The sequence below is a fragment of the Euphorbia lathyris genome, chromosome 6 (assembly GCF_963576675.1).
Source record: "Euphorbia lathyris chromosome 6, ddEupLath1.1, whole genome shotgun sequence".
In the NCBI taxonomy this organism is placed as follows: domain Eukaryota; kingdom Viridiplantae; phylum Streptophyta; class Magnoliopsida; order Malpighiales; family Euphorbiaceae; genus Euphorbia; species Euphorbia lathyris.
Genome location: NC_088915.1, coordinates 59,309,951 through 59,337,909, shown reverse-complemented (window position 1 = coordinate 59,337,909; position 27,959 = coordinate 59,309,951).

Sequence of the window (27,959 nt, the reverse complement as noted above, 5' to 3'; positions counted from 1 at the left end):
CGAACGTCTCGCTATATGTGACTTGACATCACCCATAGTCATAAGATTCAGTTCAAGGATGTAGTTGATAAAGGATCGAATTATACTGTAACTAATACGGAAGGGTTAACGACAGAATCAACCTGTCTTCTTAACGGACTCTAGGGGAATGATTACAACACATGCATGAATAAACTAGTAATTTTTATACTGAACATCAACTCGAACATCAGCAGCGTCCCAGAACATCCAAATCCCTCCCCTAGAGCAATTAGTTTCCACAATCTCCATAGAACTAAACCTCATACCTTTCCGAATTTGGTCAGCACGGGAGCCAGGAATCCTAGGTTCAAGAAGAACAACAATAGAAGGACGATGGGTCCTAATAAGATGAAACAGTGACCTCTGGAAGACCCTTCCTCCAGCGCCAAAGCAATTCCAAATGACAAAACGCATTAAAGGAAAAACAAAAAAAAGAAGCAAAGAACACCAACAACGCTTATCTAGGGAGGTGCAACCTCTCTTCCAAAACTCCTTCCATGTTCGCTAACTCCTCAGATATCCTACCAGTAGCCAAACAATCACTTTTACTATAATGGAGACTGCTAGTCTGTCCCCAGCATTCGACTGCAATCGAATCCGTTTACCTTTATTTTTCCTTACATCAAAGCCAGGTGGAGCCAACTTCAAAGCCTTGTTAGCCTCATTCGACTCTGATAACTTGGGGAAAAATCCTTGATCGGAGCACTTCCCTGTGAGGCACCGTTGGGATCGGCTGGGGACACTCCGATGCCAAAGTCAGTAATATTTCTGAGAATAAACTGTAAGCACAAAAGTGGAGAATCAGTAAGTGTACCTTTGATCCTAGGAAGCTGGGGTATTTATATAGGTTTCTGTAACCTTCAGCATTAATGGGGAAGCAGGTGAAGAGTCGTGTCATTACTCATCTTTGATTGCTATCAATTCTCCATTAATCCCAGCATTTATCCTTGAAACCCTCAGCATTAATCCCAGTATTCGAACAGTCAAGTCTTTATTCCCCTTTAATGGATATTAATTGTCATTTAATTGTATTTATTCCCATTCATGGATGGTAATAAAGGCGCCTTTTGGTATTCTTAGATTCGTCAAGGCGTATGTACGCTTTCCTTGAGAGCTATGGCGGGTCTCCACTACTCGCTCTCATCGGGCGTATCTCGTTATGGCGTATCTCGCGATGGTCCACGTGGTGTGGCATAATGCTAGAAACTCCCTCATTTTCTCCATTATTTGCATATTCACCCGTGCATTAATCCTGCAATAATTGTTATTAATTCCATATTAATCATGCATAAATATCTCTTTTAGAAGAAATAATGGTTTGCCATTATTTCTATTTATTTTCCTTTATTCCTTATTCAAGAATAATTTGGGTTGTTATCAGAAGCCCCCCCTAAAGGTATAAAAAGCTCTTTAGGGCTGTCTAAATGGTGTTTTATTTTTCTATCTTGGAGGAAAGTGGACCCGCCCTAGATGGGGGATCATATATGGAAATGATGCGCCTTTTGGGGCTTCCTTATGCGGGATGTTATGAACAAGATCCGCCCTATGTGGGATCAAATATGGATATAATGCACGTTTTGGGGCTTTTGATTCCTTGTGGATAGGTGGCCAACTGTATCCATCGTTATCCTCTAGGGGCTTCTTAAGAGTTATATTTCCTTTAGAAAGGGAATAACCCGCCCTTTATTGGACCATTTATTCCTACCGCATAGGATTATGATTCGCCTTAGGGACTTCTTTTGTTCAGTTCTGCCATATTGAGGAGAATGACCCGCACTTAGGGATCAGTAAGAATGATCAGCCATTTAGGGACTTTTATGCATTTTGTGGAGGCGAGACTTTGTTATTTCTATGATGAAGATGCGGATTCATTACTTTGATGAAAACGAGACTTCATTAATTGGATGAAGACGAGGCTTCATTGATTGGATGAAGACGAGGCTTCATGAATTGGATGAAGACGAGGCTTCATGAATTGAAAGAAGACGAGGCTTCGTTGTTGGATGAACCCTTTTCTTTCCAGAACTATTTTTACTAATGCATTATATCTTTTAGCAAGTAACTTTTTAGAATCTGGTTTAGGATTTCTCTGATTGTTTAGGGTAGGTGGCCAGCCATACCCCAATGTGTGAACCTTTGTGAAGGTTTAGAAGCTTTTATTCCTGGTGAGGAAGTTAAGCTGCCTTAGGCGATCGATTTGCTTCCTATCTTTGAGGTGAATCGATCCGCCGCCAGGTCTTGAGACTCTTCTTTGGGAAGAGTATTTGAGAGTGTAAAGTTATCACGTCTGAGAAATGTTTTAACTCTGTCTCTAACGACGATCAATTGTTTCCTATCTTTGAGGTAGATCGATCCGCCGCTGAGATTATTGTCCGATTGTTTGTAAAACTTAAGTACAATTGTTTTAATCCTTATGGTCGCCATTTACTTTTACATTTGCGTAAGTAAATATATAAGTTTGTAGGATTTAATATGGAGTAGGTGGCCAGCCATACTCCGTTGTGCGAACCTTTGTGAAGGTTTGAAGCTGTTCTATTCCTTCTAGAGGAAGTAAAGCTGCCTAGGGGATCAACTTGCTACCTATCTTTGAGGTGAAGCGATCCGCCCGTAGGACTTGTGAACCCTTTTTTGGGAAGGGAGTGAGAGAGTGTAAAGTCCTTGCGTCGAAGGAATGTTTTAACTCTTTCTCGAATGGTGATCATCTAAAGATGGATCCGCCCATGAGAGTGTTCTCCTATCATTGAGGAGAAAGTTGAGGGTGTAATGATCTCATGTTTGAGACGATTTTAACCCGCTTTTGATGGTGGTCAATCCTTTTCCTGTCTTTGAGGAGAGAGTTGAGCTCATTTGAAAGCTCCTGAGGGTCTGTGCTTCTTATCTTTATGGAAAGGGGATCCGCCCGTGATGGGATCAATTGTCCGATCTTTGAGGTAATTGATCCACCTGTGGAACTTTTCATTCGCCAGCCACTGGGCGTATATCAGCACTAAAAGCTAGGCAAATGAATATAAGAAGTATGGCGAGAAAGAATAAATTATAAAATATAGGATACTATAACAGTTTAATGCACATATAAGAATATGTAAAAATACTGATTTTTAGGCCCATGGTTCCGTCTTTTCTGAGCAACTAGAACCGCATCCTCAATGATGTTTAACTTATGAGTAATCACATCTGGGCTTACTCCTGTGGGGATCTCATTCTCCTATGTAAATACGCTTTCAGACTAAATGAGAATTTTTTTAACATCCTCTTTGATCTCAAGTTTTAATCTTTTGGCGATCCGCACCCGCTTTCCATCAGCAATAAGGAGCGTTTCTGTGTCGCCCAAAGCTGTAGTGACAAGTTAATATTTCTCACCTTCGTCCTCTTTGGATTGTGGGCGGATTGATAGTGACGCCGAGTATAAGTCTCTTTAGCCACCTTTTGGTTCCCGCTAATCATTACTCCTCCTTTGCTGGTGGGAATGTACATTGTCAGACGACGGATGGAAATTAGGGCTGCAACCTCTGGCCCTTGGTCTGGATAGTATGACCCGTCACTCCAATGATGTCAACAATGGTTGTTTCTATTTGGATCGGATCAACCTTTAGTTTGGCGAATGCACCTTTGGTGATGACATTGCGAGGACTGCCCGTGTCTTTACTCACTTTATTTTATCTCCCATCCTTGAATCGCCATTGTTACTACCAATGCATCTGCATGTGGAGAGATTACTGGACCTGTTTCTGCAAAAGGAGCAATGGAGGGATGTTTTATCCAGAGCGGATATTTTTGCTTTTTCCACAGGTGGCTGATACACTGGTCCATCTGCTATCTAGTTTGCCAGCTCCCAGCAAGCTTCAGTGTGGTGGCCAACCTGTAGTACGCTTTGGCGTTTCTTCCAACGGTTACATGCTCCCCTCCTTTGGGTTCGGGATATGTAATGTCCCGTTTATATTGACTCTTCTCCTTTATATTATGGCAAGTTGGAAGCGTTAAACATTCTGTCCGCCTCGTACCTCAAGATTTGTGCTGTGAATGGCAAATTCCTATTAACTGGATGGCGTATCTTTCTGCATTGTTCTCTTGTCTGTCTAGAGCGGCATGCACTCGCCTTTCAATCTCATCATTCGTGTGTTCAATGTTGAATCATGATGGTGAAGCCGGCTCTTGATCTTGATTGCGATCATATTGAGGTTATGTTTGGAGCTATGGTTTAACGCGGATGGATGTTGTCACAACCGTGGGAGCTATTTTATCTAGCTTCGAATATATTGTCTCCGCATTCTTCAACATTTTGCTAACATAATAGATGGAGAACTGCTGACCTTCTTCTTCTTGAATAACCACGGTGCACATAGCTTTATCCATGACAGATTGATACAAATGCAGGTCTCCCCTTCAGATTGGTCTGCTCATCAAGGGTGGTTCTGCTAGGAATTGTTTTATACCTTGATATGCTTGTTGACAATCTTTCTAGTATGATGATCCGCATGTTCAACCTCTGGATCTTTCTCACCCATTGTGGGGTTTTCATTTAGGCGCTCTTTTCACCTTTTTCCTCGCATGGCTTTTATTTAGGCGCTCTTTTCACCTTTTTGGCCAATGACATAGTCAAGGAATTTTTCTAAAGTGACTCTGCATATACACTTCTTTGGATTGAGCTTTATTTTTCATATCAGTGTTTGCACTGGTTGTAGTATTAGCAACTCCCTTATACCTGTGGGTTAGCACTGAAAGAACTCCAGAAGTGGGGCATAGTCTGTCCATTATTAAAAGATTGTGGTAAGTCATAAAAGCTATATTCACTTACCTTGGGGATCAATGGCTTGATCCATGGAATATACTTCATACCAAAAGAATGTTTGCATTTGCCTTGTTGGCAAATATCATGTATGATGCAATTCTCTTTATGGAATTTTTAATTCATCTTGGAATCAACTTAATAATTCCTTCGCGTTGGTCCCTGACTCTAGAATGAACTTAGTCAAAGGATAAAACCGAGTAAATATTATATGTCAAACAAATTCATAATAGAATTTTAATTGTGCTTGTTTTAATAATAATATCACGTATAACGGTCATAACCATAAAGATTGCTACTACACATGAATATCATAATGAATTCTTAATAAATAACCATAATGAGAATGGTTTAAGAATGATGTCCTTTTGTATTTCAATGCACATTAATATCCAAGATAGCATATTTATTTTAAACGTCATAAAAGTTATGACATTCTATATTGGGTAAGATATCTTACATAGTTGCTATTTACTTGCAATTAATATTGTGCATCCATACATTAATGGCATTCAGAGATCATTAAAGCCTCATTTGAATGAGGTGTAATTAAAGAAAGGTAAGTGATGATTTAATAATATAGTTATATATAAAATTACTCTTATATTATTTCATTTGTGCGAATAAAATAAAAGAGAAAGGGTAATTTTGGAAGAAAAATACATGTACCATGATTCTCCTCCAATCCTCCAATTTTTAAGGAATTCTCATGTATATCTTAAGAATTTCGCATAAATTAATGTTCTGATCCGAAACCGACACTTGCACTATTTTGTAGTTAGCTCAAGACATGAAAGTTTTGTTTATCCAATTTGGTAATTCATCAACTCATAATGGCCTTAATAGTTAGGGACAATTACAGGATAATTACAAATAGACTCAATATTTTCAAGTCTCTTGTGTTGGTAACAGAAATTCTAACAATGTCAAATAAACAGTTTTTATATGAATAGACACATCCTTGTAAAAAAAGGGAATGAAATAATTGTTTGACAAAACAATATTCAAAAATATGAATTTCTGATATTAAAAGTACTATATAGGAGAAAAGCCATATATAGATGGTGAATTGTACAAAAAACCAAATATGATTTTTTTGTAATTTCTTCTAATAGTTATATGCATGTTCATCCAAAAGACCGACCAGATCTAAATCATTTGTAATTACATGAGCCCTTTTATGATATTTTAATATCAAATAAAAAAAATCACATTGAATGGATGATTTTTTGTGTAAATCCCAAGATTACGGGTCTTATACATGCGTTTGTACTAATTCAATGATAATATCATATTACACTTGTCATGCATAAAAATATGAGGGCATAGTAAGCATGCAAGATTTAATGAAAGATTTGTGTTTATGACTTCATCTTTCGCAGTTTATTAGATTTATCATAATAACATGTAATGATATTCATAGCACTTTATAAGAGTGAGGGATCTCAATTTTCTTTAATTAAAAATGGAATAAGAAAGGGGAGGAAACTTATCTTTTTCATCATAAAATTCCAGATTTAATGTAGAAAACTCTTTCCCACCAATATATGGAGAACTGTATCTTTGGATAGATTTGTTGTACTGATTGAGCCAAAGTTTGAGATTATGATTTCTATTCTGTTGACTCCATTGTTTTGTTCTTTGTGAAACTCTATACAATCAAGATTTTGTGATCTTCTGTTTGTTAGGGATCCACGCTCACCGCACCAATTGATAACTTGGGGAAAAATCCTTGATCGGAGCACTTCCCTGTGAGGCGCCGTTGGGATCGGCCGGGGACACTCCGATGCCAAAGTCAGTAATATTTCTGAGAATAAACTGTAAGCACAAAAGTGGAGAATCAGTAAGTGTACCTTTGATCCTAGGAAGCTGGGGTATTTATATAGGTTTCTGTAACCTTCAGCATTAATGGGGAAGCAGGTGAAGAGTCGTGTCATTACTCATCTTTGATTGCTATCAATTCTCCATTAATCCCAGCATTTATCCTTGAAACCCTCAGAGTTGAGGTATTCGAACAGTCAAGTCTTTATTCCCCTTTAATGGATATTAATTGTCATTTAATTGTATTTATTCCCATTCATGGATGGTAATAAAGGCGCCTTTTGGTATTCTTAGATTCGTCAAGGCGTATGTACGCTTTCCTTGAGAGCTATGGCGGGTCTCCACTACTCGCTCTCATCAGGCGTATCTCGTTATGGCGTATCTCGCGATGGTCCACGTGGTGTGGCATAATGCTAGAAACTCCCTCATTTTCTCCATTATTTGCATATTCACCCCTGCATTAATCCTGCAATAATTGTTATTAATTCCATATTAATCATGCATAAATATCTCTTTTAGAAGAAATAATGGTTTGCCATTATTTCTATTTATTTTCCTTTATTCCTTATTCAAGAATAATTTGGGTTGTTATCAGACTCAGGACCAGCCAAGTCCCCAAAAGAGTTCTTGCTCACAAAAGAGCTGCTACTTGTAACCACATTCAACCTCTTCCCTTTCTTGTTTCGACTCGCAACAGTCTCATTTAGCCCCGAGCTAGCAAATACCTTGCTACCAATTTCCTTACTCTTGCCCCAATCCTAATGGACTCCCTCAGAGGGATTCACATCAACATTCCCAAGGTCAGCAGCAAGCGGCTTAAAAGGGACTCTGACACGAGAAGCTTGCTTCCTTCGAGGCACGGCCATCCAAGGTCCATACTCATGCTCCTCCTGACTTGAAATAGTAGAAGCGGGAATCAGAATTGACTCACTATTATTTCCTTCAATCATAGGATCCATTATAGGCTTCTTAGTCTGCTCCATTGTATCACTCTCAGCTCGTGTCACTCTTGTGCACAAAACTTCGTGGACACTAGGCCAGGAGCAAACCTATCTAAGATGACCATAACGACCGCAGCCAATACACACGGTATGTAAACCTTCATATTCTACTCTCTGCTCCATCCCATCAAGATCAAAACAAGCAATAAGGGGTTTCAGCAGGTTAATCTCAACGCAGACCCTTGAAAACTTACCACGATCAGCAAAGGCCGTGTTATCGTCGACCTCAATAGGCTTTCCAATAGCTTCGGCAATAGCCAAAAGAACATCTTGATTATAATAGAACAATGGTATTTGAGGGAACCTAAGCCACACAAGGGTAGATTCAATCAGAGAGTCTGAAGGAGAAAATGTGGGGGACCATGTACGAATTGTCAGATAATTTCCTTGAACAATCCAAGGTCCATCCAGAATTACATGCTCTCTGTCTAGGGGGTCCTCAAATTTAACAACATAAAAACCATTCCCAACTTCCATCATCTTAAAGTTGGCAATCGGCTTCCACAAATCTGATACCTTCTTGTGCAAGGCAATATAGCCCAGCTTTCTCCCAAACAGCTTAATGATTAGGGCACTATTCCATTGAGTTGTTAATTGTTGTTTCAGGGATGAGTCAAGCAATACCTTTGGGTATAAAGAATTCGCCTCATCAACAGTAATCACCACTTTCCCGTTCTCACGAAGGTTTTCACGAACCTTGGAATCCCGTAGCACTTCTTTATTCAGCAATAGGTCTCTCCAGTTCCTACATGGTGGCTCCACACCAAGATTCAATCTTGACCACGAAGGCCCATGTGGATCAGAAGAAAATGGATTTGGGGGGTCAGCCTGCGGCCGGCCGAAGACAGGCGGCTGAAGGGTCTCTATTGGGAGACCGAACGACGATCGCAAGGATAATCGCCAAAAGGATTTAGCAAGATCCAATATTTTCGCCAATGATCCTATATTTTCGCCAAGGATCCTATATTTAATAACCTATAAAGTACCAAATAATACGCTTTTCTTTTTTCTATAGCACGCACAATAATCTCGTCTGTCAAAGATAACAGATCAACGATTTTATGTGCAAGTGGTCCAAATGAGCCAACTTTAGGTGTGTGATAAGTTTTTAATGTCAACTATAAGTATGTGATAGGTTATTTATAATGTTTAGGGTGGCAATAGACAAAACTTGTCAAGTTTAAGGGTGTAGATATACATTAAACGTACAATAAAACATTTAATTTTTATACCTTTAAAATTTCCAATTGATATATTTTTCAAAAAAAAAGATATGCCACCATTTACTAAAATACAAATTGTAAAATTTCTAATTTAATATAATATTTATTACTATTTATTTTTTTTGAAGCAATTTATTTCTATTTATTAAGATATTAGTTTACTAAGAATTGGGGGCAATTTTCTATTAACGGATCACAAATTAGTTTTTTTATCCAAAAGGTCTCTTCTTTTGAAGTGTACTCTCGTCTCTTCTTTTGAAGTTTCGGCCGCAAGTTAAGTAGCTCTTTCATAACTAGTGGCGGAGCCAGGAATTCACAGTTGGGAGGCTAATTTTAGTTCGACTAATGGGAGTAATTTTTCGACGTCCAGCCCGTTAAGGCTAGGCAAATTTTTTTAAACTTCCAGCACACTGAAACTTTGTCATTTTGGTATATTGACTAAAAATTATAATATTTTCACACTTTTTTTATTTTTAGCTATAAATTTTTTATATTTTTCATAAAATTTAATTTAGAAATTAACTTAATTGAGTCTCAAAAGTAAGAAGTTGATTTTTTTTATAGATAATAACTTCTTAAAAAAATAGATATAATAAAAATAAGTTCAAATAAAATAAAACTCTTAACCAACTTAACCACTTTAAACTATTGAAATAATACTACATAGGTTAAATATATACCGATATTAGGGGGGCTACACGAGATAAAACTAACTATACTTAAGGGCAGAGCCGGTGGCCGGGGCCAGCCAAATAGTACAGCTTACGGTTGTTGGTCCCGTGTGATTAGTTCCAAGGGGGGGTTAGGAACTAATATAACTTTTTCGTTTAATTATGCTGACTTAATCAAATCTTTAAATTACTTAACTCAGTTTTGGTCAGCACGGCCGAGAGACACGTAAGACAGCTTTAGTCAGAGACTGACTAGAACCGTTTTACTCGTGAGTTGGGAGTTAACACTTAAGGTCAGCTTCCAACTTAGCACTCTGATTACTCAGTGTCAGCTTGTACAATTTATATCCTGAGTAATTTAAGGAAACATCACATACATATATATTGAGAGAAAGGGTTAGAAATTACTCAGCAGATTTATCTTGGTTCGGCCTCACCGCCTACGTCCAGTCCCTAGAGTCCTTCCGGGCTTTTTCAATCCAATACTGAGCTCTTTAAAGGTAGAGCACAAACCGTTTACAAAGAAGTTGAGTATGCAAGAGTACCGTCCTCTATTCATCTACTCAACTCTACTAAGCGCTATACCAACACTTAGATTTTCTCTACCGTTAAGTACTAAAACCGAGTACTCAGCACCACTCTCTCAATTTTTACAATTGATAAAAAAACTTGTTCTTTCTAGATGAAGAACACTTTAGATGAATACAAATTCAATCTAGCTTTTACACAGAGATAGAAATTTGGTGTAAGATCTTCTTATTGTTTGAATGTGCTTTTGTATGTATGCTCTTTTTCTTTTTGTATTTCGGCAAAGGATCCAAGTGAAGCACTTGTCCTTTTATAGTGAATTCCTGATGCCTCAATCATTTGAATCTAGATGTATCCGTTGAATTCAAACGGCTCCTTGCGTCATTCACTGGTCAGTATACAGATATAGCAGGCCAATCATGTCGTCTGAAATTAGTAGGCGTCAGGCTTGTCTTCTTCCGCCAGGTTCATCTTCTAGCGCCAGTTTCGTCTTTTAGCTAACGGCTAGCTGAGCCATGCATCTCGAAACTGTCTCCGTGCATAATTCCAAAGCTTCTGTATTGGTGCAGATAGTTGTCGGATCTTGTCTTCTTGCAAACGGATCATTCGCGCTGTCCTAACGAACACTCAGTTTGACTTTATTGACGTTGCCTTTGTTCTTTTTCTCTGGCGAGGCTGAGTCATATTCTACTCAGCTTCCATGGTCAGCTTCTTCTGCAAGTTTTAGTTTAGAGGAAGACTTCTCTTCTTTGATGCTGAGTTGTGTTCCACTCAGCTTCTTTGGTCAGCTTCATCTTCAAGCGTTTGCTCTGAAGGTGACTTTTCTTCTATTATGCTGAGTTCTTTTCTACTTAGCTACTGTGCCTTATGTTGACTTCATTCTGTCATACTTTTTTTATTTCTGTTCACTTATAATTATACTCCACATTGAACAAACACATTAGTACAATTAAATCAAAGCACTTAAATTTAATTATCCCTTAATCATGGATTAACTTAAATAATTTTGTCAAATCAAAATCATGTGGAAAGGTGTTTTAACAAACTCCCCCATTTTGATGTTGGCAAAAATATTTAATTGTGGAACTCAGCATCGAGATTCCCCATGATTGATTTACCTTTTATACTTCTGAAGTTACTCCCCCGTAAGGGTTGCATCTATTGACTTAATTTGACTCTAAACCTTCTAAGATTTAATTGAGTGAAATTAAGACATGCCTTTACTAACTTAGTTCAATTCTAGACCTTCCAAGATCTAATTCAGATGAGCCTAGGTCAGCTTTCAGAAGATGGTCAATATATGGAACATATCATTGTTACTCAGTGTTGCACGTATGTATCAGAGTTATTGTATAGATATCAGAGTTATGTGTGTTGAGTATATTTTACTTGTATTGTCCTTATGTTCACAAGATTTTTACTTTGTTCAATGTTTAGTTTAAGTATGACAGATCAGCATAGAATCAAAATAGGTAAGCATCGCATATAGATAAGTCAGTTTGGAAAAGAAAGATGCTTATAATAGATAGTCAGCATAAAAATAGAACATGCCAAAAGTTACAAGTCTAGGACTATTCCTAATCTATCTTTTCATGTTGACTTGAACTTGGTGGGTTTTGCCTTTGCCCTTGGCAAATCTTGGTTGCTGACTAGGAGCAGAAGATAGACCAGGCTTCTGCTGAGTTATCTCCCTTTGTCTCTACTGAGTTCCAGCAGCACGTTCTTTCTCCCCCGTTTTGCCAGCATCGGGATTGGAAGGAGGAAAGAAGATTCCTTGTTGAGCAGCATGAGACAATTTGGATGAGTACAGTTGAAGTTGACTCGTACTTTCCCGAAGACCGTCGAAGACTGCCATGCCATCGGCCATAGTGGAAGCGGAGATCTTAATGTTGGCACTGAGTATACTTAAGAGATACTCTTGAGATTTCCTGATCTAAGTGATAGATTCTGTCAGTTTGGCATAGGATTGATGATACATCCTGAGCAGGGTAGTGTCATATTGTTGATGTTGAACGTTTGTGTGCCGAACCTGCTTAAGCGTAGACTGAGTGCATTGCAGAATCTCATTAGTCTTCACGAGGTCAGTGTCCATTTCCTGTTTATTCAGGTTGAGTAGGCGAACAGCTTCACCAATCTGTTCGATGGAACACTGGGAGGAGGAGGAGATAAGCTCTTGAGCTATGGTCAGCTCAGAGGTCAGCTGGGCGAAGTGTTGATTTACCTCAGCAGAGGTTGCATACATTGAGTTCGCAGCTGATAAGGCATTGAGTTGACCTTGGATGACGTCCATATGAGTTACCATCATCAGCTGGAGTTCATCCAGCTTCACTATTGATTCTTGCTTGGGTTATTGCGATTGAAAGGATGTCATGACACTCAGTAAGTCCTTGAGACCCTTGATTTCAGTTAAAAGTTGAGTGACAAGAGAGTTGTGTTGGCTCAACATTAACAGACCCAGCAACATCGACATTGGTTTGATGAATATCCTGAAGTAAGGCTTGAGATGAGTCAATGATTCTTCGTCCAGACTTAGTAGCATGCAAGTAAGCATAGGATTCATCATTTTGTGGTTCAGAGGCCGGAATATGAGTAGCACTAGATGGAGGAGGTTTTTGGTGTTGTCCAGAAATCGTTTTGCCAGCATGGTCAGTGGTTGGACTTTTATTCAGGTCAGCATGAGGAGTAGACTGGTTATCATTCTGCGTTGAAGGATTTGGAAGAGGTGGATCAGCAGATATGTGGACTTACTCAGGATCAGTCTGAACCTAAGTATTTGCAGAAGGTTGGGGTAGTTCAGAGCTGACTTGAGTAGGTTTTTCCTTTGCTAACTCTTTATCTTGAGCAGCAGGAACTTCGAGCACTTGCTCGGCAAAAATTTGACCCTTAGGAGCTTTGGGATCGGCTTGTTCCTCAGCTTGAGAAATAGAGGCTTGCTTTTTCTTGAGTTGGTCGGGAGTTGGCTCGGTGACCGTGGAGAAGAATTGAAACTGGAGTGTGGTGAGGGCAGTGATTGGTTCCCTTAGTGGAGAATCATCCAAAAGGTCGATGACTGGAGATTTTTGAGCCTTTCGTTTGAGTCGTTTTCCTGTGATGTCCTTGTTGGTTTGAGAAGGGGGGTCAGCAGCAATAGATTAGAGGCAGAGATAGGACCAAGGTCAGCATCAAGGCCTTCCACAACCTTGTCCTGTACTTGTTGCTCAGTTTGATTCTCAGTCTGCTCAGCATCAACAGTGTTATTTTGCTCAGCAGCAACTTTGCTGGAGAATATCCTCAGCTTCCTCGGAGCTGTGTTGACATCCCTTGCGGATTGGTCAGCTTTCCGCTTCTTATCTTGCCTAGTTCGGTCAGCGGGTTCAACCATTACCTTCTTTCCTTTCTTGGTTGGCACATTATGTGCTGCTTCAACCATATTATCCCCTTCTTCGGGTTCCTCTTCAACCACAGCCCCCTTTCCTTTCTTGGACTTAATCGGTTGGTTGTAAGCTATCCCAAACAGCATTGCCTCTGTTATTTCAGTACCCCAAGTCTCAACTTCTTCGACCGTGCTTACTTGATGGCCCTGTATGATTTTTTTGATAAGGGACCCCATCCCGAGTTTCTCGGTACTTCGCTGAAATGCACCGACAAGAAAGACGGGCATGTTGAGTGGTTGATAGGTCAGCATATGCCAAATGAAGCATTGCTCAAAGTTTGAGGCCGAAGATGAGGAGTTGACCTTTGGGAATAGGAAGTTGGTTAGGATGTAATGAGCCATTTTCTGAGGCTGGCCCATACACGTGCTAGCTATTTCTCCTTTGTGGTCCTTAGGCTTACAGAACTCAACGGGATAGTCAATTTTGGCGTGGACGTTCGTGGTCCTGAATTCTGTACCTTTGGCCGGCAGCTTTAGCAGAGTTGCTAGATAGGATGGAGTGATCGTGATGTTCTTGCCTTTGACCTTGGTCACTAAGTGGTCAACATTGTCCTCGTTAACCCTGAGGTTTGTGTAAAATTCCCTTACTAAATATGGATATGTGTTTCCAAGGAGAGAGAAGAGTTCAGACCATCCGTTTTTAGAGATCCATTCACAGAAGGGTTCCTCAGCCTTTAGAGAACCAACGACAACGGAGTACCTCACATCCCTTAACGCTGTTGTATACAGGAAGGAATACTTTCTCCTTTGGTTGCTTGTCTTTCTTTTCCTTCTTCTTTTTCGAAGGGGTTCCTTGGTTAGCTTTAGGGCTTTTGCTCGGAGTAGAACCCTTAGTTGGTCATGCTGGCCATGTCCTTGAGACTCACTTGAAGTCTCTTCGTAGTCCTGCTGAGCAGGAGAATGAGGGTTTTCATCGGAGCGATTGTTATCGTAATCGACACCAGAGATATTTTGTGAATCGTCAGACATGATTCCTTGAGAAATTTTGAGAGGTTTTGGGATTTAAGAGATAGAGAGAGATTGAACGCCATAAATTTCGAATGTAAAGAGAGATGAGTGAGAATTTGTCCACTATTTATAGGAGTGCCAGGTTGATCTGATAGGTCGGAATGGCGGTTTGGCATCGAGATGATCAATCAACAGGTATCCTGTCATTTATGACACATTCGGCGCATGTGTTTTCTAATTATTGCGCTTACATCATCCTAGGTGGCTATTCAATGCGTGTGCTAGCATTTATTGTGCAACAGGATTTACTCAGTGTCTAGAATCTCAAGCGTTTTTGTCTTTCTGAGTGCTCAGTTTTACGTAGAGGAAATGTTCGTGTGCTTAGTAACTCAGCTTATGATAATCACTCAATATGTATGTCTACTCAGCATAGGGTGATATACTTCATATTTAGCTCAGCATGCAATAGTTACTAATTTAGCACAAATCACTCAGCATGGTAATCACTCAACATTCAATTTAAACATAGAATTTTATTGGAGAGGATTAGACATACCGATAGCTTCCCTTAGTATGTTAAATTGCTCACGAGCCAAAGGCTTCGTAAAGATATCCGCAAGCTGTTCATCTGTTGGTACGTAGGTCAGCTTGATCTCCCCTTTGAGTACATGATCTCTAATGAAGTGATGTCGAATGCTAACATGCTTCATCCTGTTGTGTTGGATTGGATTTTTGGATAAGTCAATGACACTCTTATTGTCGCATTTGACTTCGATTGTGTCAGTTTGTACTCCATAATCCTCCAAATGTTGCTTAATCCATACGACCTAGGCCACACAGCTTCCAGCAGCAATGTACTCAGCTTCAGTTGTTGATAGGGTCACTAACGATTGCTTCTTGCTGAACCAAGATACTAGACAGCTTCCAAGGAAGTGACAACCTCCTGAAGTACTCTTACGCTCTAGCTTATCTCGTCTATAGTAAGCGTCAGTGTATCCAATGAGTGTGAAGTCATTTGTATTTGGATACCATAAACCTGCATTAACTGAACTCTGCAAATATCTAAAAATTCTTTTTACAGCTATAAGATGAGATTCCCTGGGGTCAGCTTGGTATCTTACGCAATAACATACTGAGTACTGAATGTCAGGCCTACTAGCAGTAAGGTAAAGTAAAGAGCCAATCATACCTCGATATAACTTACTGTCTACTGACTTACCTTTCTCATCAGCGCAAAGGACAGTGTCAGTACCCATTGGGGTAGATATGGGCTTACATTCTTCCATATCGAATTTCTTTAACATTTCTTTGGCATACTTAGAATGACTGATGAAGATGCCGTTCTTCCCATGCTTGATTTGTAGACCAAGGAAGAAGTTGAGTTCCCCCATCATTGAGATCTCGAACTCAGTTTGCATCTGTTTACTAAATTCTCATTTCTCTTGAATTGATCAAGCTCTTCTTTCATAACATTGATCCAGAATTCGTCGTGCTCAGCATCGGTGAAATTCTTTGGTTCATGGACTGAGACGAACGCAACATTGCTAAGATATCTCCTGAGTTGATTTCTTGTCATCAGGTTGTTCTTAGCAGCATCAAGAATGGACTTCTCCGAGTGTCCTCTTGGAATTTTGATCTCTTTGGTAATGTTGAGTTGTCAGCAGCAGGTGTTTCAACAATCTCTGCAGTTTTAGATTGGTCAGCAAAGGTAATTTCAGGTTCGCTTTTACCTTTGGTCAGCCCGTGTGGTAATGACTCAGTGGCTCCATTTTGGTCAGCGGAAGCTGAGCTTGGGTCATCTTCGCCAGACTGACTTGACTTACCTGCAGGGTCAGTTTCATCGAACTCGATATGGACAGACTCTTCTACGATTTGAGTTCGTTTATTGAACACCCTATATGCTTTACTGTTATTTGAGTACCCTAGAAAGATCGCTTCGTCAGCTTTAGAATCAAATTTGGCAAGGTTGTCTTTCGTATTGAGTATAAAGCATTTACAACCAAAAGCACGAAAGTATCCAATATTGGGCTTTCGTCCTTTCCAAAGTTCGTAGGGGTTTTTCTTAAGAATGGGTCTCACTAAAGCCCTATTGAGTATATAGCATGCTGTGTTGACAGCTTCACCCCAGAAATACTTTGGAAGCCTATTCTCACTCAGCATTGTCCTAACTATTTCAACTAGAGTTCTGTTCTTCCTCTCAACTACCCCATTTTGTTGAGGAGTCCTAGGAGCAGAAAAATTGTGGTCAATGCCGCTGAGTTCACAGAATTCATCAAACTGTTCGTTTTTTAATTCTCCGCCATTTTCACTACGGATGTGAGCTAATTTTAAATCTCTGTCATTTTCAAGTTTTCAGATCAGCGTTGAGAACGTCTCAAAAGCTTCATCCTTGTTACTCAGCAAGAGGACCCAAGTGTACCGAGAGAAATCATCCACAATGACCAAGGAAAATTTCTTACCGCCCAAGCTGAGTGGTTGGACAGATCCGAAAAGATCCAAGTGTAGTAATTCCAATGGACGCTTGGTTGAGACAATATTTTTACTTTAAAAAGTCTTTTTGGTTTGTTTTTCCCTCGAGTATCCGACACTCAGTGGCATCAAATACAACCTTTCTACCGCTGTCACACAGCCGAGCCATGCTCAAGAGGTTATATTTGAGACCGCTGACTAAGGAGACTGACTCAATAGTAGGGTTACCTCCGATAGTACCTGAACCTACTATCTTACCCTTCTCGTTGTCTCCGAAGCTTACACTTCCACCTCATTTACGCTCAAGTGTGATGAATTGAGTTTCATCACTAGTCATATGCCTTGAGCATATGCTGTCAATATACCAAAGCTTTGACTTTTCCACGCACCTCAGGCTCACCTGCATTTTAAATCATTCATCTTTAGGTACCCAATTCTTTTTGGGTCCTCGTTGGTTAGCATAAACAGGTGACACATCATGTTTTAATTTGTGACGACATACATTTATGGTGTGGCCATCTTTACCACAATAGCCACAAAAGATTAGCCTTTGAGGGTATTTCCTCTTTTGGTCAGCACGATGGTGCTGAGCATACCAACACACTTTTATAGTGTGTCCTCTCTTTCCACAACAGTCACACTGACTGTTCTGCTGAGTGTACTGTCGATGATGACCAGTACCTTGATACTCATCATGAGGATAGAACCTTTTCTTAGACGAAGTACTCAGCTGGTTCTGTATAGTTGTGATGTCCTTTCTCAGCTTCTTAGAGTCTGATTGGACTTCCGAGACAAAACCATGCATGATTTTTAGATTTTCATCTTGCCTGGTGTTGTCTTGGAGAAGATGTCGGATGTCACTTAGTTTGACTTCCTCGATCTCATCACATCGCCTGTTGAGTGCCCTAATTTTCTTATTACACTTTTTGGTCAGTGTATAGAGGTCACTTAGAGCATTAACCATTTCATTTCTGAGCAATAGAAGAGATGTTACCTTATTGGAGTGGTCCTCTTGGTCAGTGTCATCTAAGAGGTCAGCTTGCTCAGATTGGCATAGGTCAACAACTTCATCAGCCATGAAACATATGTTCGCCGACTCAGTGGCATCAGCTTCTGATGAGGTTGACTCATCACTATCGCTCCACGTTGCCACCATAGCTTTTCTGCTTCCTTTCTTATCTTTCTTCAGTGTGGGGCAGCTTGATTTAATGTGCCCAGTTTGATGGCATTCAAAGCATGTGACAGGCTTGGAGCTGTCCTTTTTGTATCTGCTGTCACTTGACTCAGCTTTGTATTTATCGCTTCGTCTGAATTCCCTTTTGCTGTTCTTGTCGTTCTTTCTAAACAGCTTCTTCATTTTCCTGGTAAACATGGCCATCTCCTCATTATCTGATGAGTCAGCTTCGGTTGAGTCAGCTTTCATGACAAGTGATTTCTGTTTCTTATCTTCTGACTTTTCTTTAGCTTCAAAGTTTTTCATAGAGATCTCATGGGTCAGCAGAGATCCGATCAACTCATTGTATTTGTACGTGGTCAGGTCCTGAGCTTCTTCCACAGATGTTTTCATAGCTTGCCAGCTCTTGGGTAGACTTCTCAAGATTTTCTTCACCTGTTCTTCTTCTGTGAAGTTCTTGCCGAGTCTTTTCAGCTCATTTATAATGTTGGTGAATCTTGCGTTCATTCCCGAGATGTCTTCATTGTCATTCATCTCGAACAGCTCGAATAATCGCATGTGTTGGTTCACCTTTGATTCATTGACCTTGCTGGTACCTTCGTAGGTCACTTCCAGCTTCTTCCATATTTCCTGAGCTGACTCACAACCTGAAATTTTGTTGTACTCTGCAGCATCTAAAGCACAGTGAAGCATATTGATAGCCGAAGCATTATTTTGTAGTTTTTCTAAGGTCATCTTCTGACCACTCAGTTTCACTTTTAACAACTTTCTCGTTGTTAACCATTTTGTAAGGCACAAACGGGCCTTGGACTATTGCAAGCCATGCACTTATGTTTGTGGCTTGAATAAAAATTTTCATCCTGTTCTTCCAAAATGTATAGTTTGATCCGAAGAACAAGGGAGGCTGACTTATTGATAATCCCTCAGGGAGAATCTGTGTTGTTTGATTTCCAGGAAGGAAACGAGTGCTGTTCTCAGCCATTTATAAGGATCAGCTCAATATAGTTATATCTTTGAGTAGTGAGCTACTGAGCTCTGATACCACTTGTTGGTCCCGTGTGATTAGTTCCAAGGGGGGGTTAAGAACTAATATAACTTTTTCGTTTAATTATGCTGACTTAATCAAATCTTTAAATTACTTAACTCAGTTTTGCTCAGCACGGCTGAGAGAGACGTAAGACAGCTTTAGTCAGAGACTGACTAGAACCGTTTTACTTGTGAGTTGGGAGTTAACACTTAAGGTCAGCTTCCAACTCAGCACTTTGATTACTCAGTGTCAGCTTGTACAATTTATATCCTGAGTAATTTAAGCAAAGAGCACATACATATATATTGAGAGAAAGGGTTAGAAATTACTCAGCAGATTTATCCTGGTTCGACCTCACCGCCTACGTCGAGTCCCCAGAGTCCTTCCAGGCTTTTTCAATCCAATACTGAGCTCTTTAAAGGTAGAGCACAAACCGTTTACAAATCAGTTGAGTATGCAAGAGTACCGTCCTCTATTCGTCTACTCAACTCTACTAAGCGCTATAACCCAACACTTAGATTTTCTCTACCGCTGAGTACTAAAACCAAGTACTCAGCACCACTCTCTCAATTTTTACAATTGATACAAACTTGTTCTTTCTAGATGAAGAACACTTTAGATGAATACAAATTCAATCTAGCTTTTACACAGAGATAGAAATTTGGTGTAAGATCTTCTTATTGGTTGAATGTGCTTTTGTATGTATGCTCTTTTTCTTTTTGTATTTCGGCAAAAGATCCAAGTGAAGCACTTGTCCTTTTATAGTGAATTCCTGATGCCTCAATCATTTGAATCTAGATGTATCCGTTGAATTCAAACGGCTCCTTGCGTCATTCACTGGTCAGCATACTGATATAGCAGGCCAATCCTGTCGTCCGAAATTAGTAGGCATCAGGCTTGTCTTCTTCCGCCAGGTTCGTCTTGTAGCGCTAGTTTCGTCTTTTAGCTAACGGCCAGTTGACCCATGCGTCTCGAAACTATCTCTGTGCGTAATTCCAAAGCTTCTGTATTGGTGCAGACAGTTGTCGGATCTTATCTTCTTGCAAACGGATCATTCGCGCTGTCCTAACGAACACTCATCTTGACTTTATTGACGTTGCCTTTGTTCTTTGTCTCTGGCGAGGCTGATTCATATTCTACTCAGCTTCCATGGTCAGCTTCGTCTTCAAGCTTTAGTTTAGAGGAAGACTTCTCTTCTTTGATGCTGAGTTGTGTTCCACTCAGATTCTTTGGTCAGCTTCATCTTCAAGTGTTTGCTCTGAAGGTGACTTTTCTTCTATTATACTGAGTTATTTTCTACTCAGCTTCTGTGCCTTATGCTGACTTCATTCTGTCGTACTTTTTATTTCTGTTCACTTATAATTATACTCAACATTGAACACACACATTAGTACAATTAAATCAAAGCACTTAAATTTAATTGTCCATTAATCATGGATTAACTTAAATAATTTTGTCAAATCAAAATCATGTGGAAAGGTATTTCAACAACGGTCGGGTCTAAGACGTTCTTCCTGTAAGGGGCTCTGGGCTGGCTCCGCCCCTATTCATACCCTATTTTTGTCTTCAATCCCTTGAGTTCTTAACAATCATCGTCTTCTCTTCTTTGATGTTTTCGATTCTCTGTCGTCTTCGGTACCGCTATGGAGAAAGGTAAAAGTATTATCGATGAATACGCCCAACTATGTTTAAATGATGAATATCTCTCTAGTATTATTCTCAGCGACAACATCATAAAATCTGAAGACTGTCAAGCATCCCTCTTCATTATTGGTCAGTTCTTAACAAACAAAGCCATCTATTTGATAGTTCTTAACAAACAAAGCCATCCATTTAATCAAGGCAAATCTATATTCTTGTTCATCTTCCCACTTAAAGCCTCTTCCTTTCTTTAAGCACTCGGTTAAGGGTGCCACGAAAGCACTAAATTTACGTATGAAACGCCTATAAAAAGTGGCCAAACTATGGAAACTCCTAATATCACCAACATTCTTCAGGGTTGGCCATTCTAGAACCACTCTTACATTCTCTTTATCCACCCGGATCCCGTCTCCACTCACCACATACCCAAGAAACACTAAGCTCTCCATCACAAAGTCACACTTCTTGGTATTGGCAAATAGTTGGTTCTCTCTCAATAAGTTCAACACTACCCTTAAATGTTCAACATGCTCTTCCAAGGTCTGGTTCTCTCTCAATAAGTTCAACACTACCCTCAAATGTTCAACATGCTCTTCCAAGGTCTTGTTATGGATGAGTATGTCGTCAAAATAGACCACTACGAACTTCCCCATCATGATGCATTTGTCATCCCGAACGACATGACTAACCACTCATATAATCCATCCCGCGTCTTGAACACCATCTTCCATGCATTTTCTACTCTAGAATGAGACAAACTCTTGAAAGCAACTCTATTTTGTTTTCCAACTAGAAAATTAGCATATTTATTCAAATTAACATGATCCAATCCAGTCATAATATTTTTATTTGCTAGTTGTGTCATACCCTTCTTGGGCATGTGCATAACACATTTATACCACAATTCGACTGTGTTTTCATTCTCCATACATTGACCGCTTCCAGGAAGAGCTTTATCTGTAACAGATACAGCCTTAAGTACTTTATACCTCTTGCAACCACCATCGAACCTTTGGTGAGCTTCCATTGGCTGTTGTGGAAAGTATTACATAAGCCTTCTTTATCAAGTTTGCCTATGGAGATAAGATTCAGACGCATTTCTAGAACATACCTGACATCTTTCAGCACTAACTTCATGCCATTCTCAGCTTCTAGGTGAACGTCGGCTTTTCCCACAACTTTAGAGAAGTTTTCATTTCCCATCCTTACAACACTGAAATCTCCTGGTGTGTAAGATGAGAAAATTTCATTCACGATGTGGCATGAATAGTACCATTATCAATCACCCAAGTAGTCTCTTAGGTTACAAGATTGGTAATATCATCATCATAGACAATATTGAACTCGCCACAATGTTTGCTCGTTCATCATCGGTACTGTCATCTATCTTCTCTTATTTGCCTTTTCTTTTCTCTTGCTTGAGCTTCCTGCATAATCTTCTGATGTGACCTTTTTTCTTGTAGTGGTTGCACTCAAAGTTCGCATACTTGTTGAATTTTCCGCTACTCCTGCCTTTATCTTTGGATCCTCTAGCTTTGTCCCTTCATCTAGAATTCATAACCAGAAATTCTGATTATGATGTAGAGGCTCATTGCATCTTGCGCCTCATCTCTTCTTTTAAAATTCCACTTTTGACAAACCTAATGGTAATTTTATTGTGTGATGCGGAGTTTGGAAGTGAAATTCTTAAAGTCTCCCATGACTCCAATAAGGAAACATCATCAGTAAAACAGTGAACTCATTTTCAATTTTCAGCCCCATACTGGAAAGTTGATCCACGATCCCTTAGAATTCATTCAAGTGATCTGCGAGAGAAGTACTGTCTTCTATATTTCATTTGAACCAATTTTGTCAAATAAAATAATTTGTTATTACCAATTTTTGAAGCATATAATTCCTCGAGCTTATTCCATAAAGTCAGTGCATGAGTTTCGCCAGCAATATAATTATAAATGTTGTCTTCGACAAATTGTCGAATGAAGCCACACACTTGCTCATACTCGAAACCCCAGTCCGCATCTGTCTTGTCGTCGGGTTTATCTGTCCCGAACAATGGTAGATTCATCTTCGTCAAATATATGAAATCCTTCATTTTGCTTCTCCATATGTGGTAGTTTGAGCCAATTAGACTGGTCATTTTTCTTATCAATTTTACCACCATGTTAACTAATCTCTGATACCAGTTGTTGGAAATAAAACAAAATATGCCGTAAAGATAAAGACATACAAAATAATCAATAAAAAATGGCACCGATAATTTAATGTGATTCACCTTTAATTTTTACGCTACGTCTACAACCAAAGTCGAGAATAAATTTTTCTACTATAAATTAGTAGGCATACAAAGAGTGCATTCTCTATACAGTTTTCTAGAGTTAAAAAAAATGTGAACTAAAATAGTAGCAATTAGATATTTCACAGAAATACTCTAGAATAACTAATTTACTATTTTATCTCTTCCAAAATAACTGACTACCCTCTTTAAAAACTAAAATCTCCTAATTGGAGAATACACTCAACTCTCACAAAATTGAACTTTCTCAATTTTCTCATATAATAATACAATCGTGAAGATTATATATACATATATATATATTATATTCAAATTCTTAACTGCATTCAATATTTTATAATTTGTTTATCAGTCCCAATCAGAAACTTGTCCTCAATTTTACGATTGTATTCTGAGTTTTGTATCTATTGTACCTTTAAGTTTTTTCCGTAATGAGACTTATTAATCCATTTCTCTTTCAAAAAAATTAATTGTTTTTTCAAAATTATTAATTTGCTTTGCTGCCCTCATTAATTGAGATAGCAACCAACTACCACTAACATTTAGCTAGCTCTATATGTCAAACACAAAGAAGAGGAATTGATAGATATTCTCGAGGCCCAGCAATATGGAAAAGCCTACTTCAAGCCCAATAACTGAAATCGTTTGCTTTAATGCACATAAACACCCAAATGGTGTTTTTTTTTTCCAGACATACATTTTCTACTTAAATTTGGTTGAGAAATATTCTGACTATTTCTTGATTTTTTAAATTACAAAATCTCCAAACACCGAGATCATTTATGTGAAAGAAACATATCTAAACTATACAGTTTAAATATATTTAGAAAAATATATATTCTTATATTACTTTACTTAAATTCAAAATTTTATTATATTATTTTATAATATAGGAATATATATGATTTTTAATTTATATAAATATTAAATTTAAAATAAATGAATAAATTATAAAATGACTTAGAAATAGATTACATATATATATATATACTAGTTGCATATAGATAAAATGTAAGCTATCTTCTCCAATTCTATCAGCCTTTCATGCTCAATGCATCTACTATATTATTTGACTTCTCTATGTGGTACTACATAACAAAGTCGAATTCTACTAAAAATGCTTGCCAACGAACCAATTTTAGGGTCAATGTGTGAAGAGTGAGAAAATGACTCATCACCGTGCTGTCGGTTTTGATAAAAAATCTAGATCCAACAAATAACGTCTACATGCCCTCAAACAATGAATTATAGCTAGCAACTCCTTCTCGTGCGTTATATGTCTTTATTCCACTTTCCTTAGCTTTCTGCTCTCAAAAGCTATTAGATGGTCATTGCATAATCACCTCCCAAAGCAAGATCAAATGTATATGTTTGAACTTCAAAAGGTTCGGTCATATCAAGTAAAGCTAGAACAAACTTTTTGAGGATTCCTGACTTTAGATTTTCAAAAGTTTGTTTACACTCCTATGTCCATTGCCACTTTTTTTTTCTTTAACAACTCAGTCAAGAGGATTGCCTTTTGGGAATAGCTCTGAATGAATCTCTAATAATAATTTGTCAATTCCAAAAAAAGATTTCAACTCGGTTGTGTTAGTAGAAGTCTTCCGATCAGCAATTGTCTTCACCTTCTCTTAATCCTTACATATTCGACCTTGCTTAATGGATAGAGGAGTGTAAACAAACCTTTGAAAATCTAAAGTTAGCAATCCTCAAAAAGTCTGTTCTAGCTTTACTTGATATGATCAAGCCTTTTGAAATTCAAACGGGTGCATCTGATTTTGCTTTTGGGGGTGATTATGCAATGGTCATCTAATAGCTTTTGAGAGCAAAAAGCGAAAGGAAGTGGAGTAAAGATGTACAAAGCACAAAAAGGAGTTACTAGCTATAATTCATTGTTTGAGGACATTGAGACATTATTTGCTGGCGTCTAGATTTGTGGTACAAAAGGACAATACGGTGGTGAGTCATTTTCTCACTCAGCACACATTGACCTTAAAATAGACTTGTTGGTAAGAATTTTTGATAGAATTCGACTTTGTTTTGAAGTACCACACAAGAAAGTCAAATAATGTAGCAGATGCATTGAGCAAGAAGCCCGATCTACCAGAATTGGAGAAGATAGCTCACATTTTGCTCGTATAATATATGACTAGTATATATATGTAACTAGGGGAGGGATCAAGTGAGAACCTCCTCTTAGGTGAGGACACTTTCTTATGTGAGAACCACTAAAACTACGTAGTTTTGAGTCTAAAAATTAAACAAAAAACGCTGCTACCATGAGGGTTTGAACCTTGGACCATTTGTTTACACTCCAAATTACTTACTACTGAGCCAATTACTTTCCTTGTGTAATATGTGCCGCGCTGATTAATATACCATCGCACTGTAGCTTTCATTGTTTAATATTTGACGCATGCACTTATTAATATTGAATAAATATGCATAATAATGAATTATTAATAGAAAAAAAAGAAACGTGCATAATAATGAATTATTAATAGAAAAAAATATGCATAATAATGAATTATTAATAGAAAAAATTCAAGAACATGCTCCAATTTCTTATTTATTTAATTCCTTTATATTTTGTAATTTATGCTATATAAGAAAATGTATTTTTTTAAACATACGTTATAACATATAATTTAACTTTTTTTTTGAAACAACATATATTTTAACTTTTAAAACGCGAACTATGAAGTTTAGAACGTACGACATATTTTTTAGAACATACGTTATGTTTTTTAGAACATGTGTTATGTTTTTTCGAACATAAGTTATAAATTATATTTTTGGAAAAAATGAAAAAACGATCCAAATATCTACTGATTTTTTAGAACATTATACTTAATTTTTGGAACACAAACTACAAACTTTAGAACACACGTTATGTTTTTTAGAACATGTGTTATGTTTTTTCGAACATGAGTTATAAATTATATTTTTGGAACAAATGAAAAAACAATCCAGATATCTACTGATTTTTTTAGAACATTATACTTAATTTTTGGAGCACAAACTATAAACTTTAGAACATACGTTATGTTATTTAGAATATGAGTTATAAATTATATTATAGAACAAATGCAAAAATGGTCCATATATTTACTGTTTTTTTAAACAACAATTGTTTTCCTTATCCATTATGGAGCGCGCTGATTAATATACCATTATCCATGTAGCTTCTATTGTTTAATATTAGACATATGCACTTATTAAATATCGATTAAATGTGCATAATAATAAATTATTAATAGAAAAAAAAAGAAATGTGCATAATAACGAATTATTAATAGAACAAAAAAATCCAAAAACATGCTCCAATTTTTTATTTATTTAATTTCTCTATATTTTTTTGTAATTTATGTTTTTAAATGTTAAGGATGATGTTCTAAATAATGTTACATAATTCTAAACTTTATAATTTATGTTCTCCAAATTAAGTATAATGTTTAAAAAAATCAGTAAATATCTCGATCATTTTTGCATTTGTTTTGTAATATAATTTATAACTCATATTCGAAAAAACGTAACGCATGTTCTAAAAAACATAACACATGTTCTAAAGTTTATAGTTTATGTTCCAAAAATTAAGTATAATGTTTTAAAAAAATGAGTAGATATCTGGATCGTTTTTTCATTTGTTCTATAATATAATTTATAACTCATGTTCGAAAAAACATCACATGTTCTAAAAAATATATCGTACGTTCTAAACTTTATAGTTCGTGTTTGTTCTATAATATAATTTATAACTCATGTTCGAAAAAACATAACGTATATTTTCTTATATAACATAAATTACAAAAATATAAAGGAATTAAATAAAAAAATTAGAGCATGTTCTTGTATTTTTTTCTATTAATAATTCATTATTATGCATATTTCTTTTTTTTCTATTAATAATTCATTATTATGCATATTTAATCGATATTAATAAGTGCATGCGTCAAATATTAAACAATATTTAGAACATCGTCCTTAACATTTTAAAACATAAATTACAAAAATATGGAGGAATTAAATAAATAAGAAATTAGAGCATGTTCTTGGATTTTTTTTCTATTAATAATTAATTATTATGCATGTTTCTTTTTTTTCTATTAATAATTCATTATAATGCACATTTAATCGATATTAATAAGTGCATGCGTCAAATATTAAACAATAGAAGCTAGAAGTGCAGTGGTATATTAATCAGCGCGCGACATAACACATAAGAAAAGTAATTAGCTTAGTGGTAAGTAATAAGGAGTGTAAACAAAGGGTCCAATGTTCAAACCCTCCTCTATGTAATTATTTATAAGTGATACCATTTTATAATTTATTTATTTATTTTAAATTTAATATTTATATAAATTACAAATAATATATATTTCTATATTATAAAATAATATAATATAAAAATTTGAATTTAAGTAAAGTAATAGAAGAATATATATTTTTCTAGATATATTATACTGTATAGTTTAGATATGTTCTCTGACAAATGATTTCGGTGTTTGGAGATTTAGTAATTTAAAAGATTGAAAAACAGTCAGAATATTTGTCAACCAAATTTAAGTAGAAAATGTATTCCCGAAAAAATACACCATTTATGTCCTTATATGCATTAAAGCAAACAATTTCAGTTATTGGGCTTGAAGTAGGCTTTTCCATGTTGCTGGCCCTGGAGAATATCTATCAATTCCTCGTCTTTGTAACGATCATATGGAGCTGAAATCATCATCATCACCAACTGAAATTCAGATAATCTTCATTAAAAAACATCAATAAAACATAGTTGAGTTAATGCTGATGTATATATGTACCTACCTGTCAACAGACACGAACAAAACATGGAAACGCTACTAACAAGAAGTGTCCGGAGAAGGCAAAATGGTGCAGAAGAAGCATTGCCGGGCAAATCTCCTTTGGCAGGGTGCCAATAGATGGAATGGA